This window comes from Bactrocera dorsalis, chromosome 4, assembly GCF_023373825.1.
Source record: "Bactrocera dorsalis isolate Fly_Bdor chromosome 4, ASM2337382v1, whole genome shotgun sequence".
NCBI lineage: Eukaryota > Metazoa > Arthropoda > Insecta > Diptera > Tephritidae > Bactrocera > Bactrocera dorsalis.
The window spans coordinates 61,706,772-61,725,387 of record NC_064306.1 but is presented as its reverse complement, the minus strand read 5'-3'; the positions used below and the strand labels follow the sequence as shown (position 1 = coordinate 61,725,387).

Sequence of the window (18,616 nt, the reverse complement as noted above, 5' to 3'; positions counted from 1 at the left end):
TGTTGAATGAAAACCTATGAGAGTTACTTCAATATATTTTTAAAGGATTCTGTTAAGAGATTACATACTGGAAACCATTATTCCAAAACAGCGGTATAATTAGTTAGAATACTCATTTTGGTAAAGCTTTACCCACCTTAACTTGCATTCGGGCAATTTTTTCCTCCAGGTCCTACTTGGCAAATCAGCATATGCTAAAAAATGTGTGCTGGCGCATCAGAATTTTGTTTTCATGTAAACGGGATGCGTACAGTACTTGCCGCCACGAGGCATTCGACACTCGGTGCTTCCCTTTCCTGTTAAATTTTCGGTTGCTCAGCTTCTTTCTCTCCTCCACATTTTTTCAACAGCTACTGTCAATTTGTAAATACAGTTCGTTGCTGTAACGGAGTCCCTTTTATATTTCAGTTTACGAAATTCATTTTAGCTACTCTTCTATTTCGTTTCATGCATATCTCTGTTTTTAGTTTTGCTGTTGTTTTTGCAGCTGGCTATTCAGCCCTAAGCATTGAGTGCTATAGCAATTACTACTAGAGGTTACCTAACTGCACCAAGTACAAGCTTTTCGACTAGTTTAAATAGGGTGACAGCCAGAGCCAATTAAACTAAGTGGATTTTAGATGTTTCTACCGAAGTTTGGCGGCCCAATCTGAAAAGCCGGAATGTTTTACTCGGTTAGATATTAAAGATTAAGTTTCTGATTTAGATAAGTAAACCTGTGGAACAGGGTTTCAACTACCGCTCATTGGAATGTAGGTTCGTATTCCTCACAAAATCAACAATCCACATTAGAATCTAAATTGAATAAGGAATATCGTTTGGAGAAAATATAACTTCACTACGTACTTAAGTTCATCAGATTATATCAGAAATAGATGCAAAATCTGTTATCTATCTAGTATGCGGATTTTTTCCGGGGTTCCTTCTTAAGAAATTGACGTATCCTTCTACAAAAGGGTATTTACTTCTTGATTCTATCTTGAAACATATATCTGTCGATACTCAATCAAAACTTTGGTTTTATTCAATCCGTTTCTGGTAATTCCTATACTCGTATATCCAACTTTTGCTTCAACCCAATCTTAGATCAGCTTTCGCTAATTTAGTTTCCACCAGATTATTAAGTGTCTTCCGTTCACTTAGATTATTCGTTAATTGTTATAGGTTAATTTCGCGGATATATTTTATTTGAGGAATCATCATAGCACTTCCTCCATCTTGGCTATCCCATTTTTATGAAACTAAAGCTTAATCATCTAAGCACTTATTTATTTAGCCTAAATAAGGTGAAATACCTAGGGCTTATTCTTGATAGAAAGCATTAAAGAAGACCAAATATTGAGAATAGAGTAAGTAAAGCATCGGTTGCCTTATATTGCCGAAGCTTTAGGAGCTAAGGAAAGGTGAGCACTCTCAGCTAAAACTGTTGTATGGTGTATTCGTCTGGTGAAGGGCGCTCAAAAGGCTACACTTGCTAAATCGCTTAAATGTGTCCAAGAGTGAACTCATCGACATCTCGGGTGCACCATGGACTACACAAATAATACGTATATAGTATAGCACTTAATGACATCTTAAACGTAGTTCATGTGGACATTGTCGGCAGGCTGCGAAGGTTGTTCTAAAACTCACAGAAGCTGGGTATATGAAGGGGTCTGACAAAGGACACGCCGAAATTTTGTCTTTCTTCAACTGCATTTCTAAAATTTTGGTTCACTGCGTTGCAGAGGCCACTCGTGGCGACTTTTTTTCTGCTCACATACTGACTTACTTCATCATCTTATTCGTTTGAGTGTCAGATCACAGAGGAATCATTGGCAACCGTAAAGCCGGTAAGCTAGCCCGAGGGAGCATTCTTGCTCCGCTTCTATCGGAGTGGAACCGAGTTGGATCTCTATTGGCGTATTGCGTTCTAACATTGTACCTGTCTTGTCGGATGCTAGTTGTTAAAGTTGTATGGAGAAGGATGAGGTGGAAATATCCAGGTAAATTCTTCTTCATTGACCAGGCTTTGCAAGATTGAGGTTGAAACGTCTCGGTGGTCTTACGTTCCTTGCGCACCAGAGGACATATCTTCGGATATGACATCAAATTTGTTACAGGCTCAAAGCGCGTTGTCCGCTTTGTCGATTTGTAAGAGTCTTCGTCGGTACATGAATGTTTGATATATAGCCAGGGGTTTCAGCAGCACAAATAATTTCTATTTCAACTGTCTAAAGGAGACGTAGCTCGTGGTGATCGCCACTGAAATCCAACTTATGGATGATCGATTGGTGATCAGCCACTGCCAACCTAATTCCAATGAGTCTATAGTAAATAGTAAATATTAATATATACCTACAAAGAATCATTAACTTCTTATAAAATAGTTTTTCTTCTTCTTTCTTGGTTTAGACAACGCTTACGCGGTTACAGCCGAGTTTTTCTCATCCGAGGCTGTTTTCTTCTTTTCATTCGGGGTGTCTTTTACGTGGTGGATCCCAAACCCAGCACACAATCCTGGGGAGGGATATTTCGCCTTCTCACTTTAGCTCGCCTTCAAAGGGATGTTTTTTGGTTACCCAGAGGAAACTTGGTCGAAGACCGGAAGTCGTGAGCTGCTTGAGCCATTTGTAAAAGAATTGTTTCTGGCCCCTCGCAAGTGAATGGCGTTCTCTTTCCTTACTTGTATGAACTTCTACACACTGACTCCACCCTCCAAGAATTAAAACTGTTAATTAATCTATACCCGCCTTCATTATAGGCAATTCTAAAAAATTTAAATCTCTTTTAAGCATTGTTGTTTTTCTTTTTGCGTAATTTTCTATTTCTATTTTTAGCACCCGCATAAAACAAATTCATTTTTAATAGAAAGTATTCAAAAATAATTGCTCTCTAAAATATTTCATTTTTAGTTTCAAGTTGTTTTTGCTTTTCGCTAACGCTCAGATAGATTTTGGGTTAATTGAGCACCGGCCCCCAGCGCTTAGCCGACCATCATGGCTTTTTCATGCGGGTTTTGCTGTTTTTTCGAAATGTTGTTGCAACTCAACGCCAGCAATGGAATCGTATATATATAAAGGGTGATTTTTTAAGAGCTTGATAACTTTTTTTTTAAAAAAAACGCATAAAATTTGCAAAATCTCATCGGTTCTTTATTTGAAACGTTAGATTGGTTCATGACATTTACTTTTTGAAGATAATTTCATTTAAATGTTGACCGCGGCTGCGTCTTAGGTGGTCCATTCGGAAAGTCCAATTTTGGGCAACTTTTTCGAGCATTTACGCCGGAATAGCCCGAATTTCTTCGGAAATGTTGTCTTCCAAAGCTGGAATAGTTGCTGGCTTATTTCTGTAGACTTTAGACTTGACGTAGCCCCACAAAAAATAGTCTAAAGGCGTTAAATCGCATGATCTTGGTGGCCAACTTACGGGTCCATTTCTTGAGATGAATTGTTGTCCGAAGTTTTCCCTCAAAATGGCCATAGAATCGCGAGCTGTGTGGCATGTAGCGCCATCTTGTTGAAACCACATGTCAACCAAGTTCAGTTCTTCCATTTTTGGCAACAAAAAGTTTGTTAGCATCGAACGATAGCGATCGCCATTCACCGTAACGTTGCGTCCAACAGCATCTTTGAAAAAATACGGTCCAATGATTCCACCAGCGTACAAACCACACCAAACAGTGCATTTTTCGGGATGCATGGGCAGTTCTTGAACGGCTTCTGGTTGCTCTTCACCCCAAATGCGGCAATTTTGCTTATTTACGTAGCCATTCAACCAGAAATGAGCCTCATCGCTGAACAAAATTTGTCGATAAACACATTTCGAACCGAACACTGATTTTGGTAATAAAATTCAATGATTTGCAAGCGTTGCTCGTTAGTAAGTCTATTCATGATGAAATGTCAAAGCATACTGAGCATCTTTCTCTTTGACACCATGTCTGAAATCCCACGTGATCTGTCAAATACTAATGCATGAAAATCCTAACCTCAAAAAAATCACCCGTTATTTGCATATAATATATATGTATATATGTACTCGCAACTGTCCATTTCCACTTGCCTTTTCAACGTTTATTTCTTTTATTACGCATTTGGCGCGCGCAGAAGCTTCGCCCCCTCCCTTCGGCGGGTGCGCGCGAAACGAGAGCGCGCTACTTTAATTGAAGACTACAAATAATATTTTTTCGCTGGCATTGAATTGAGTTGGCTGCTTTGTGAAAATTACTATCCGCAATTCACGCGTCGGAAAAAATCGCTTTTTATTTGTACGCGAAATAAATTAATAAACAGTGAAATGTCGGTATGAATAACACTGCATTGATGGCGTGAACATAAATCTTGTTGGAGGGGATGGGAAACGGCTGCAAGTTTTGTAATTATTGTTTTCATTGTTTGTATGTGAATTTTTTATAAATAATTTTTGCAAAACCAGTATACTCACACAAGCATAACTGTTGATAACGATTGTCGAAATTGCTCGCTGTTTTTGTGAAATGCAACTCTGTGTGGCAGAAAATTAAATATGCATTTTAATAAATTGTTTGTAAATAAACAATAATTTTCAATTTTACGATTATGTGTGGGAATGCCAATAGTATTTGAGTGCTTTGGTCGAACTCTCGATAGCAGGAGTTAATGGCATGACTCGTTGTCACATCTTCGTTTGAGTGCTTGTCAAGATTTTGAATATTTTTTGTTGCGTGTTTGAATATTCTTAGTTTAATCAGACTTTCCTGTGAAAACCAAGCCTGGTAGCCCGAAATTCACAACGATAAAAACAATTTTTTAAGAGTACTATTCCCACTGAGATGGTTTTATTTACTAGAACATACAAGATCTTCGAGACACCACTGCCACGGAAGAGAAGCATCCGTCTTTATATTGCGGATACAATACAGCCGAGCGTTAGAGGCAAAGATTAATGGAAGCCTAATAATAAAGAGAGCGCGAAGGAAAGAATTGATTGCCTCATAACGTTGCAGAGAAGCCATTGGCAAAAGGTGAGGTCTCTCACCGAAATAAGTCGTTTAGCTCTACGATACCATAGCCAAGAAGTATATGTGTGGTGGATGGCCTTAGAAAATACTATATTTGCGAGAAATCTTAAGAGTGTTCGTCAAGCATGTGTGGCGCACCAAGGCCCACTAAAATAACGGCACTAAATACCATTTTTCATAGATATCCCAGGAAGGTGTATCACCGCTAAAGTTGCTATCAAACTCAGGAGTCTGAGCTTCTATATGAACCCTTATCAGAATTTTCGGAAGTCCTGACACTCTTTGACATTATACCTTATATTTTAAATCAGAGAGACGCCAAAACTAAATTCTGGCGCCTATTTCTCGTCCCACTTGTCTGCGAGTATGTTGGGAAGTTAGAAGCCGTTGAAGGAGAGCGGCAATGAGCATCTTCACGAAGATGGAGAGGTATACATATTGTCAGGAAATCTCTATCAACTCCAGTTTTAGACTCTTTAATGTTTTATATTTCCAGCCGAGGTTATTGTCATTAAGATATCGATGCATTTACTGCCTCGTAGTGCAGCCTCCTTCAGAGAGGTGATTATTCATTATGTTGTAGAGCGGTGATATTGTAATAGCCTTCAGCTTACTTAGGAATGCTTAAGCTCGTTACCAGTGATAATGAGTCACTTTGGGATGAGGCTAGTATGAATGCCAGGCCACTACGGAATCGCAAGTAATTGTAAAGCTGATGGGTCGGTGCAACGCTTTCCTCCTGTGCTATACCACCGGATAGCTTGGCTTCGCGGCAGCTTCTATTGACCAGCGCTGGGCTCTCATCAGTTTATGCGCTGTCCTAAGATCCTTTCGGCCCAAGATTGGTCGTTAGAAATCCTGTGAGCTCTTTGCCAGCTGTATGGCTAGCCTCTTCTTAGTTGTAGGTTCTAACCAACCGGAAGCCAGTTACAGAAGCTGTATGGCCGCCGACGAGTTGGAAGCATCTCGACCTCCTGATTATTTCACCTTTGACTGATAGTGTAATAATCGATATTTTTAATGAATCGATAAAATTTTTAACTGTGATAACATTAGGAAAGAACTTATTAGGCTGAAGTAAAAAAAGCTCGGTCGAGTTCGACTATCTCTTGAATAGTCTGAAAAACTAAAATAACAATAAACATACATATATTACCGAAAAACGGCGTTTAAGTGTAACAGTCATTAATTTCAAAACTACAGCGCTACTTCGAACATCTCCTCCCTCAAATAACTCATCATCATCATCAAGCAGCAATCACCTAGAGGCAGACACAACAATCATTCACCCCAAGGAGCCATCAGTACCGATTCTGTGCCGTTATGACGCATATTCAGCACACGTTTGCACGTAATTAAACTCTAATGTGTATGTAACGAGTGCAACAATAGCAACAATGCGGCTGAAATATGAAGTTAATTTGCGTTATTGATGATGTGCCTTGATGCCGGTGCCCAACTAAATTATATAGGCGCGCACATGCTGGCGATTGCACGTACACACACACACACATGCTCATTTAGTTACAACGCGCTTGCACGCGGATGGATATGTGTGCATATGTATGCGTGCATGTGCGATATTTTACGAGGGTTGCCTTGTAAGTTTGGGAAATCGAACAAAACTATTTCACTGATTGTTTGAAAATAGTTGAAACTGTGTTCCTGATTCTGCTTTATTAGGATGATGCAAAGTATAGGATGTGAAAATGATATTTTTCGATCAGTACTGATTGGAGGAGCATCAAAAATGGTAATTTTTAAGAATGAATAAAATATTATTTTGTTCAAATTAAAATTTTATTTCCAAATAATTAAAAAGTTTCGATGTTTTTTTGAATTAAGTATAGAAATTGAAACTAAATGGATTTAGTCAAAATTAGTTTAAAAATAATTTATACGATTTTTGTTTTTTCTTAATTTTGAAAGTTTTATTAACTGTCATGCGGAGAATTAAATATTATATTGAACATTTTCGTACAATTATTTTTGAAAATTTCCTTAAAAAAAAACTTTTTTATTATTTATCGACCACCCTAGTACACTTGGCTTAAAAAAAGCTTAGGCTATTGTTTTTTATTATTTATTTATTAATTGACTACCCTAGTACACTTAGACACTACTAAGAATACATTACATACACTTTCATTAAAGATTTTCTGAACAAATTTTTCTGAAACTTTTTTTTAATAAAATTTTTTTTTTTATCGACCACCCTAGTACACTACTTTATATTTACTTTTATCGAATATTTTTCTAACAATTTCTGTGAAAATTTCTTCTAATCAAAAAAACACTGTTTTTTATTATTTATTTATTTATTGACCACCCTAGTGCACTTAAACACTACTCAGGCTACATTACATTCACTTTAATTGGACATTTTTCGAACAATTTTTTTTTTTAATTATTTTTAATCAAAAAACACTTATTGTTATTATTTATGGACCACCCTAGTGCACTTAAACACATCCATAGAGGTCAGGCTACATTACATTCACTCTTCGTTTAGCACTTTTGCACAGTTGACGCTTTGATGAAAGTTAATTTATTATGTTACAATGAACTTCGACACTCGGAACTCCTGACACTTACACATCCATAATAACACAACGAAAGTGGCAAGCGCCAGCTAACGTTAAGTGGAATATCGACACAGTGACGGTTCAACTAGGAAACACCTGTTCATTTTTACATGAAGATACATTAGAATAAGCTTGAGGTGCGAGGGAAGCTGAATACATATCTAGATACATACGTATGTACATACAGACAGTTAGTTATGTGCTACATATGTAAATGGGAGAGCCCTGTTAAGGGATATATGGAGAAAGAGGACTCTTCAGAGCTCGATTTCCACTAAATTTTCGGTTAGTAGGCGCCAAAACTGTTAAAATTTCTTAATTATATGGCAAAGTTCTAAATTATTGAAGCTCATCCGCCTTAAATACTATGGTATGGTGTTTATAACGAAGGAAACTCACCACGCTGCTAAATATCACATCAGCATACAATTGTATTTTTAGCTGCAAAGCCTTTGAGCACTTACCTGAATAGAACTGATTATTATTCTGTCATAATCTTCAGTAATAAGACGGTTTCTCCTTAAACACACAGTTTTGGTAGACACTGTGTTCACCTAAGCAAGTTCAGGTGCACAAAATCTCAGGCATGAGGTCATCACTACACACACATACATTCATATATGTATGTAGTATATTTAGTATAGTGCGGCATAAGGACAAGTTGATTAATGATACATCTAAACGCCAACGATTTACCAAATGCTCTTAACTAGATCATAAGCGCAGCGCATGTGTGTGTGGGCGTGTGTGAGTGTGTGAGTGTGTGGGATACATTGTATTTCTATTTACTCGTGCTTTGAACTTAAGTGCTCCAAGTGATAAATGCGTATTTAAGCGATGAAATATAAGCTTGTGCTTGCATATATACTTACTTATATGTATATACTTGTATGTATAGCATGTATATGTGTATATATGTGTATTAAGCTCATATATAGACACATATATCTATTGATATGAATAGCTACAGATTTCACTTTCCTTTTAAGAAGTTTGAAAAGGAAGAGGAATTAAATTGAAATCCAATCGCTTTGTTGGAAACTGAGATTCCTAGAATGCGAGCAAGTAATTGGATATTTTGTGATTTAATTTCATTTATAAATATTATTATATTCGTAAGTAATACGTATATACATATATAGGATTTGTGGCCGTTGGTCAGTGAACTTTGTTAAAAAAAAGCAAAGATATTAAAGGAAGCGCAGAAGATACATGTGTTTACAATATTTATATATTTGTGTAAGCATATACAAACATACATATATATATGTATACATAATCTGCGTGTATTAAACCCACTAAAACATGTTTCCTTCTTTTCTAGTTGAAACGTCGACAAATCTTCTCGGAAATTATAAATTAAGGCACACAAAGTAAGTACTGAAACATTCTCCAGACAAATATCTTGTATTATTTTATAAAAGTCATACACAAATTTGATTATACTTGTAATCTAATAATTTTTGCGAATCAAATGATCCTCATGTTAAATACGAAATTTGAAAAATATGATTTGGAGACCCTAGAACATGTTTTTTTGGTTTTCTGATATGCGAAACAGAAATAAATTATACTAAACACTCTCAAGCTGTGTCTACATCTGTAAAGAAGAAGAAGAAACACCCTCTTTTTCGAATTCTCAAACTTGTTTTAAAAGTGGAATAACTCATATTCTTTTCCATTCGTCCTAAAAAGCGGTTTGGTGCCTTCAATGATATCCCCATGCTGAAGTAAAAACTTCTTGAGCTAAAACTGTTGAGTATTCTTTGTTGGATGATGGAAGAAACTCGAATTTTAATTTAATTTTAATAAGTTAGGGACCAAATTACTTAACGGATTAAATTTATAGATCAGTTTTCACAAAGAGTACTAAAAAATAATAAATAATACGCTAAAAATGTCTTAGACACATGACTTAAATTAAGAGCTTTTTATGAAAATTTTAGCGTTTGTTATTAGAGCTTAATGGTAAACACCAGAAAGTCCAATGAACTTGAGTTAGTGGCTTAAAACTGTTATGAACTTGGGTATAAACGCATAAGCGATGTCTACGCCAATATAGAAGTGTCTGAAGTGAAGAGAACATAAGGTTCTTCAAAGCCGCAGGGTAAAGATTTAGTGGAGGATTCAATTATTTTATAATCTCAGTTATTGAAAATTTTTATTCAAAATAGTCCCTTCTGCTTCAATACAGCTTTTTGCACGGTCCAAAAGCAAGTCGAACGAGTGTTTAAGCTCGTTGGCCGGTATGGCCGCCAGTATGCCAGTGCAAGCCTTTTGAATAGTCTCTACGTCTGCATAACGCTTTCCTTTTATGGGCAAATGCATTTTTCCGAAAAGAAAGAAGTCTCAAGGTGCCATATCAGGTAAATACGGGGAGTGGTTAATGGTTAAAATGTGATTTTTGGTCAAATAATCAGTTAATGATGTCTTTTGAATGTTGGATTCTGAACAATTTTTGTCGTCAGTCAATTTGAGCTGTACAAACCATGCACACACCTTTCGTAAGCCCAAATGTTCGGTCAAAATGCGATAAATCGATGTTTTGGAGATGTTTAATTCCATGAATTTCAATGATAATTTCGGCTGACTTATGATGAATTTACGCACAGTTTCGATGGAATTTCCGGTGATCACGGATTTTGATTGGCCTACATGTTGATCGTCATTTATGTCCTCACGACCACTTTGAAAACGTTGAAACCACTCGTGCACTCTGCTACGAGATAGGCAATCATCGCCATAAACTTGTTTCATCAATTGAGACGTTTCGGTAAAAGTTTAGCCCATTTGAAAACAAAATTTAATGTTGGCTCTTTGCTCGAAGCTCATTTTCGCATCGATAACACAAACATACTGACATTTAAAATGCAATAACTTCACTTCTAATCGATGAAATGTCATGAACTCATTTCTCACTGTATAATCGATAAAGAAAGCAGATTCTAACGCACCAGTCGACATATAGATGGCGACAACAGGGGCGCTAGATTCAAAAAGTCCTGTTCTTTGGCACGCTTCTTGTACTGCAGAAGTCATAGCGGTAGATTGGAATTACACAAAATTTCTATTGGCACTCGGTAGAAGAGACTGTGGGAACATGATCGGAATACTAACTAAACACTATCTAGTGGCGACACACGCCTGCAGAATGGGCTGACAGGTCGAAAAGAATGCTGGAAATGTCTAGAGCAAGGCACCAAAGAAACAATGGAGCATTTCTTGTGCACTTGCACCGCATTTGCAAGACTATGCTGAAAGCATCTGGGGACGGTATGGTACACTGAAGGAGGTATCGAAAGTGAAGCCACAGAGGTGTTAAAATTCGCGTCCAGAGCAGGCATCCTCAAGGAAGATTACTCCTCATGGATCTAGTAACTAAACTTCATCTGGTATCGCAAAGAATCAAAACTGGTCCATGCGTGGCTCATTGTCCTACCAGACTAATCCAACATAACCTGAACTTTTATAACTCCCTTCGTTATTATAAATGCACTTGTAAGGGGTATTACAGCTACGGCGCAACTGAAGTCAACGTTTTATCTTCTTTTTATTAGCATTTATGTATTTGTATTAAGAAAGCCATTTCTTCATTTAACTAAGCGCCATTAGACTTAAGTAGACAATTTGCATTATTTTAATGCGACTTACACAATTCAAGACTTTCCATTACAGAAAATGTAAGTTTGTGCGCGTATCTTACGACTGACTGCGCGACTCTTCGCGAATCAAAGCTCATTTACATTTTAATTGAATTTCGCACATTTCCGGTGGCGCGCGCAAAAGCAGCGTCTACTCAACATTATGAGCGTAACTATTTGTTTGCGCGGGTTTGTTGAAGCATATGAATATTGCCAAAGAGTTAGAAAGCGGAAGGCCTTGAAATTTTATTACAACTATGAACTCTCAAGCACAAGTGTGTATGTGTGTGTGTGTGACGAAATGAAGTGAAATTTATGAAAATTGCTTCAAAGTGCTTACGAGTGGTTGGTTGAGTGATGAAAATGCACCAATCAGATTTGGCAGCACAATTCAAATAGCTGGCAACATCGTCAAGCCAGTGACAACAACAAAAAACAGTTGCATAAACGCAACACACTGCGCGCCGGTCGCGGCCTCTATCGGTCAAAGTGCTGCGCGTGGAGGTCAAGTGCGATTTGGCTGTGGGCGGAGGCAAATTGGCGTAGCGGGGCGACCTGGCGCAGTGCGAATTGCATTTTAATGAGTACGCCGAGCAGCACTTACTCAGCAGACACACAAACATACACATATATATGTGTTAGCAAACACACACACTCACACTCATCAAGCTGTTTAGGCAAATCGAATGCTGATTCCCTCAACCACTCGTTCGGCAATCGAAATTATCACACTGCAAAGCAATAACTTTGTTGTTGCTATTACTATCCTCCTTGTGCGGGGGTTATGATGCGCACGGGCGGTCGCAGCGGCGCAACTGGCTCGTTGACAGCGGAAAAACGCCGTAATGAGACTCATTAAGCGCACATCCGGCTCGGATGCGGATGCAAGCGACCGACCGAGCATATGCCAGCATTCGCGGCCACGCTTCGACATATGGACTTTCACTTATATGTATATTTATCCTATACATTTCTGTTCTTGTTGTTGTTGTGCGCTCGCCACAAACACATTAACACACAGCGGTTTCCGGTACACATGTGGATCTGCTACAAGTAAATGTGTATATAGTATGTATGTGTGGGTGCCGCAATTCGTTGGGCCTTCGATTTCATTATATTGACAACCTTTGACGCTTTGTCGTCGGCTGGCAGCTCAGCTTGAGTGTCACGAAATTCGCATATTCGTTTTTCGACACTAATTAATGCGGTTTTTGTCAGCTGCTCATGTGTAATTATCGGACGCTGGGGTATTGTTTTTCGCTGCGGCTGTTGCTCCTATATATTTGTGTGGCTGTTTACATGCTCTGCTGTTTGGCTATCAAATAGCAAATGGCAAATGTTGGTCCAAGTGCGCAAATAATTCTGTGTGCTTTGTGTGTAAATTGATAAGCAATGGCGAGTTGGATGGCGAACGCGATGCTTTGTGACATGAAAATGTACATATTCGACCTAAAAGAGGGTGCATTAAAAATTTATTTAAACAAGTAAGGACGGGCTAATTTCGGGTTTCACCTAACATTTTACACTCTCGCATGATAAGGTGATAATCGAGATTTCATTATCCGTCATTTACATATTTTTTTTATTTTGCTGTAAAATTAATTAGAACTAAATTCTGAGAGATTTACCGATATTTTCGGTGAAAAATTAGGTCAGGTTAGGTTGGGCACTGAGTTCTTCGTGTTCGATATCAGGGACCTTGAAAAGTTATAGTCCGATCACGACAATTGTTCCACAAGGGATACCTCAGCTCAAATACCGTATTTCTGTAAAGTTTTATTCCGCTATCATCATATATATATACATATATTATACAGAGAAGGCATCAGATGGAATTCAAAATAACGTTATATTGGAAAAAGGCGTGGTTGTGAACCGATTTCAGCCATATTTCGTGCATATCATCAGGGTGTTAAGAAAATATTATGTACCGAATTTCATTGAAATCGGTCGAGTAGTTCCTGAAATATGGTTTTTGGTCCATAAGTGGGCGACGCCACGCCCATTTTCAATTTAAAAAAAAGCCTGAGTGCAACTTCCTTCTGCCATTTCTTCCGCAAAATTTAGTGTTTCTGACGTTTTTTGTTAGTCGGTTAACTCACTTTTAGTGATTTTCAGCATAACCTTTGTATGGGAGGTGGGCGTGGTTATTATCCGATTTCTTCCATTTTTAAACTGTATATGGAAGTGCCTGAGGGAAACGGCTCTATAGAGTTTGGTTGACATAGTTATAGTAGTTTCCGAGATATGTACAAAAAACTTTTTAGGGGGCGGCGCCACGCCCACTTTTCCAAAAAATTACGTCAAAATATGCCCCTCACTAATGCGATCCCTTGTGCCAAATTTCATTTCAATATCTTTATTTATGGCTTAGTTATGACACTTTATAGGTTTTCGGTTTCCGCCATTTTGTGGGCGTGGCAGTGGGCCGATTTTGCCCATCTTCGAACTTGACCTTCTTATGGAGCCAAGAAATACGTGTACCAAGCTTCATCATGATACCTAAATTTTTACTCAAGTTACAGCTTGCACGGACGGACGGACAGACGGACGGACAGACAGACATACGGATTTCCACTCTACTCGCCACCCTGATCACTTTGGTATATATAACCCTATATCTGACTCTTTTAGTTTTAGGACTTACAAACAACCGTTATGTGAACAAAACTATAATACTCTCCTTAGCAACTTTGTTGCGAGAGTATAAAAATGTAGCGAATTTCTTCATTATTTTCATTCATTTTTGAACTTCTCTGAATTTTTATTTTGATTAAATGAAGCTCAAAATCCCACCTTTCCAACACTATATGATATGACACAATGTGATTGGTAGCACTGGAGATATACCAGGTATGACAATTAAGTAATGAGACTGATTCCATAAAAACGGTTTATTTCAAAATTATTCTACAACGCTGCCATCCCCTTCAAAGTAGTCCCCTTGGGCAGCTATATAGCGATTCCAGCGCGTTTTCCATGCTTCGTAACATTTCTGGAACGCTTCGACTGGTATGTCCTCGAGTACGCTCGTCACGGCCGCCTGGATGTCCGTAATTGACTCAAAATGGGTTCCTTTGACCACCAATTTTGTTTTAGGAAACAAAAAAAGTCACAGGGTAACATGTCGGGCGAATAAGGCGGCTGTTGGAACACGGCGATCCCTTTAGAGTCCAAATACTGGGACATGCTGAGTGCGGTGTGGCACGGCGCGTTGTCGTGATGAAGGATCCAGTTACGAGCGATGTCTGGGCGCACCCTGTTGACTCGTTTTCGCAATCTCTCGAGTACTTGGCAATAGTATACTTGATTCACAGTTTTCCCCTGTGCACAAGAATTCTTTGTGGACGATTCCACGGCTTTCAAAAAAGGCAATAATCATCGTTTTCACCTTCGACTTGCTCATGCGAGCTTTTTTCGGGCGGGGCGCGCGCGGAGGCAACCATTGTGAGACAACCACTATCACCATACACTCCTACAATTTTAGCGTACGTTTCCGAAGCTTTTTCGCCCAATCTGGAGCAACATTTTATCGCGACGCGTTGCTCTTGATTTCGTTTTTCAATTTTCGTGACGAGCACTACAAACACACGTCTACTCAACTTGACGCACCAGGCGAACTAAACAAGCTAGAGCGATGGTACATATATCAATAGAGAGGGGAGGGATGCCGAAAAAAGAGAAAGGAAATTTCAAGGTCACAGGTTTACCGCAAGCGTTAAAGGTGGTTGGGACATCTAAAGTCGCCAGCAACACTATTCTTTAGTATTTATATCATCTACGCTGTGTGGACTCTACACTGTCAATGATGCATTTTAGAGCTCCCAGAGTTGATCTGCCGGGTCCAAAGCTGTGATGTCTAGTGGAGAGTCCTCCAGCTTCGTTGATAGCCACTTCGAGTCTGGGATTAAGTAGCATTTCCCGCTGTATCAAGCATGCATAGGAGACGGTATGCTGATGACAAGTTGGAATCTCCTTTTCCCATCACTAATTGGTACCAGTCGTTGCTTTTTCCAGAGTTCATGGAATATTCCGGCTTCATGACAGGCGTTATACATGTTCAATAAAACTGCCGATGGCTCTGCAGCGATTGTTTTCAGGATTTCCGCTGGAATTGTGTCCGTGCTAGATGATTTGTTACTTTATTTATCTCACACCATCTGATCAGATTTGACTCGAACAGACAAAAAACTACATTTTCACGTATTTTAAAAGAAATCTTTATTATCGTCTTAAAAATAAATTTCTGAGCTAATATAAGCATGCCAAGTAACCCATATACTTCAGTCAGTTACCCAAAATGTTTTGCTTCTATAACTACCTAAAAATGATAGCCATAACATATCCATATTTCAAAAATAAAGCAATAAAATTGAATTAGACGTTTCCAAATTTGCATATCTCCCATATATACCCAACTGTAATTTATATTATTACATGCGAACCCATATTCATGTAGTAAAAGATTAAAACTCACAACCATAAATTCATTGGCGGACCCCACCTCAACACCATAATTCTCTGCTATTTCTCAAAATGTTGTAATTTAATGCTCCTTTAGAACTTGCGCACTCGTAAATACAAATATACACAAATGATTACAAATATACACAAATGAATACAAATACTCACATACGCATAAATATGTATGGTCTATTTATACAGTAGCATACATTGTATGCAGTCTTGAAAGCAGCAATACCGTCTAAACGCTCTCATGGTCTACGGTGCGTATGAGTAATTTTCTGCTGTGGTAGCTCAAGCGCACAAATGCCATATTGCATTCGCTCGTATTAATACACATATACAAATACGCATAAATAAACGAAAACTCGGATTAAAATTGCAAGTTTGTAGCAATCTCTAAAATACATACATATAAATTGTGTGGAATAATTTTGTGCGATCAAAGTGCTTGCAAGCTATGAAGTTAAGTAAGCTTTGCTGGAGGAGTAAGTCCATACGAGTATGTAAGCGATATGTGGAATATTCTCTCCAATGAAATGTAGCGTTTTAAATAGCTTTCATTTAATATTTTTATTAGTTTGCTAATATTGGAATATGATTGGAGAATTTTGCATAAATTATTGCGGTAAAATTTGACTAGAGAGATGGTTTCAAGGTAGCTTGATATGGCTCGAATTGGTTTAATATTAGTCCTGAAAATGATGATATAATCAAGTAGGAGTTTCAAATAATCAAAATAGAGTTCAGAAATAGTTTGAAATAGTTCAAAAGCATCGTGAACTATGTTATATGTACATATGTATTAATATATGTATGTACATAAATGTATCTAAATAGCTGGCAACTGTCTCCGAAATATTTTTGACTGTTTATATCTATTCGACTCTCCTATTATATTTTACTATTGGACTATACATTTAATTTAATTTTTTTATTAAAAGATGGCAACGCTTCGAAAACATTTTATGATTATTTAATGTAAGGCGGCAACTCTACAAAATTTTTTTTAAAACATTTTATGATTAGCGCCGAGCTTTAATGTTTTTTTATTTTTAATCTTAATTCAAAAAAAATATTTATTTAATTGAAGGTGGCAACACTCCAAAATTTTTTTTTAAACATTTTATGATTAGCGCCTTATTTTAGTGTTTTCAGATTTTTAATCTTTATTCAAAAAAAAAATTATTTAATTGAAGGTGGCAACTTCCAAAATTTTTTTAAAACATTTTATAATTAGTGCCGCGCTTTAGTGTTTTTTTGATTTTTAATCTTTGTTCAAAAAATATTTTAATTTAATGTAAGGTGGCAATACTTAAAATTTTTTTAACCCGACTTAAGAGTTTTTGATTTTTCATCTTTATATAATAGAAAATATGTATTAATTGAATTTATGGCGGCAACTCTTCTAAAAATATTTATTCCATAATCTCTTATTTTAGTGTTTTTTGACTTTTCTTATCTGTATACAGAATACATACATACATATTAATTCAAGGTGGCAACCCTTCTAAAAATATTTTCCTTCATAGCTCCAAACTTTAATGTTTTTTGACTTTTAATATTTCTACAAAAGATATACATATGTATGTATGTGTATATTAATTTAATTTAAGGTGGCAACACTTCTAAAATATTTTATTTCATAAGCCCATATTTTAGTGTTTTTTGAGATTTTATATCTATGAAAAATATAAATAGATAGTATGTATCTATATTTTTCAATTAAAATTTCCTCGTAGGTGGCAACACTGTAAATAATTTTTTTTTTGTAAAACCGCGCAGAAAAATTATATTACGAATATATTTACATATGTACATAAATCATTCAAATAATTCTCATATAGCAGAAATAATAACTATTTTAAAAATTTGCGTAATTTAGTTAAAATGGCTTAAGTCGACCTAAGTTAATTATGAAATTTCAGTTATTTTAACAAATTTCTCTTATTGATATTATAATATTGTATGTACTAAATTCATAATTTATATTGAATTAATTTTTTAAAGGTGGCAAGGCATTTAAAACATTTTATTTTAAATGCCTGATTTTTTTTTAATTTTAAGCTCTATGCAAAATGTAGTACAATACAATTAATGTAAAAAACCTGTATAGAAAATAAATAATTTAAGGTGGCTTCAGAAAATATTTTTTCCATAATTTTTGTTGTTTTTGACTTTTGATAACAAAATGTATATTAATTTAATTTAAGCTACAATATACAAAGTAAATATTAATTTTATTTATGGTGGCAACCCTTCTAGAAATATTTTTTTCCAAAACCCCATAATTTGATTTTAATTGAATTTTAATCATTTTCCAAAAGTCTAAATACTATGTATATTTTTCAATAAAAAAATATAATTGGGTGGCAACTCTGTGTATTTTTTAATTTGTAAAATCGCGCAGTAAAATGATATTAGTAATGGAATCATTAAAATAAACTCATAATATTAACTATTCTATCTGAAAATCTGTGTCAATTTGTTAAATAGCTTAAGTAGACTTAAATTAATTTTAGTGATTTGAGTTATTTGAAACAATTTCTTCGACACGCAATATTCTATTTTATCTTAAACTATTATTTTCGAAAAGAAACTTCAAATCACACTAAAATAGCGTCAAAAGCCCTGAACAGTTAATACCTAAACATCAAAATATCTATACCAGTTTAACTCGACTTATGCAATTTTAATATATGAACATCGATTTTTTTTAATTGCCCGCTTGTGTGCTGCTTCACTTTTGCTTCCCAATTGCTACTGTGTAAATGTACAATATAAAATCGCCAATACAAAAACAAAAATCTATGTAGAATTTAAAGCAAGTAGAGCAAAGCACACCCCACTTTAGCACGCGATCATAATTACATTACTTCAGCGAATTCTTTTCATAAAACATTCAATTAAGCATTTTGATATTGCAATTTTATTTAAATTAA

At 36.4% G+C, this 18,616-nt stretch overlaps 1 protein-coding gene across 11 annotated transcripts in view; it reads left to right on the top strand.

Annotated features, from left to right (window-relative positions):
• LOC105229811 (uncharacterized) overlaps positions 1 to 18,616 on the top strand; it is a 212,483-nt gene that overhangs the window by 52,587 nt on the left and 141,280 nt on the right. For 10 of the 11 annotated variants that reach the window (XM_049454227.1, XM_049454221.1, XM_049454223.1 and 7 more), the window contains exon 2: positions 8,894 to 8,942. The exons of the other annotated variant lie outside the window; for it this stretch is intronic. The gene's annotated coding sequence lies outside the window, so the exon portion shown is untranslated. The remainder of the gene's footprint in view (positions 1 to 8,893; positions 8,943 to 18,616) is intronic. 11 annotated transcript variants of the gene reach the window in all.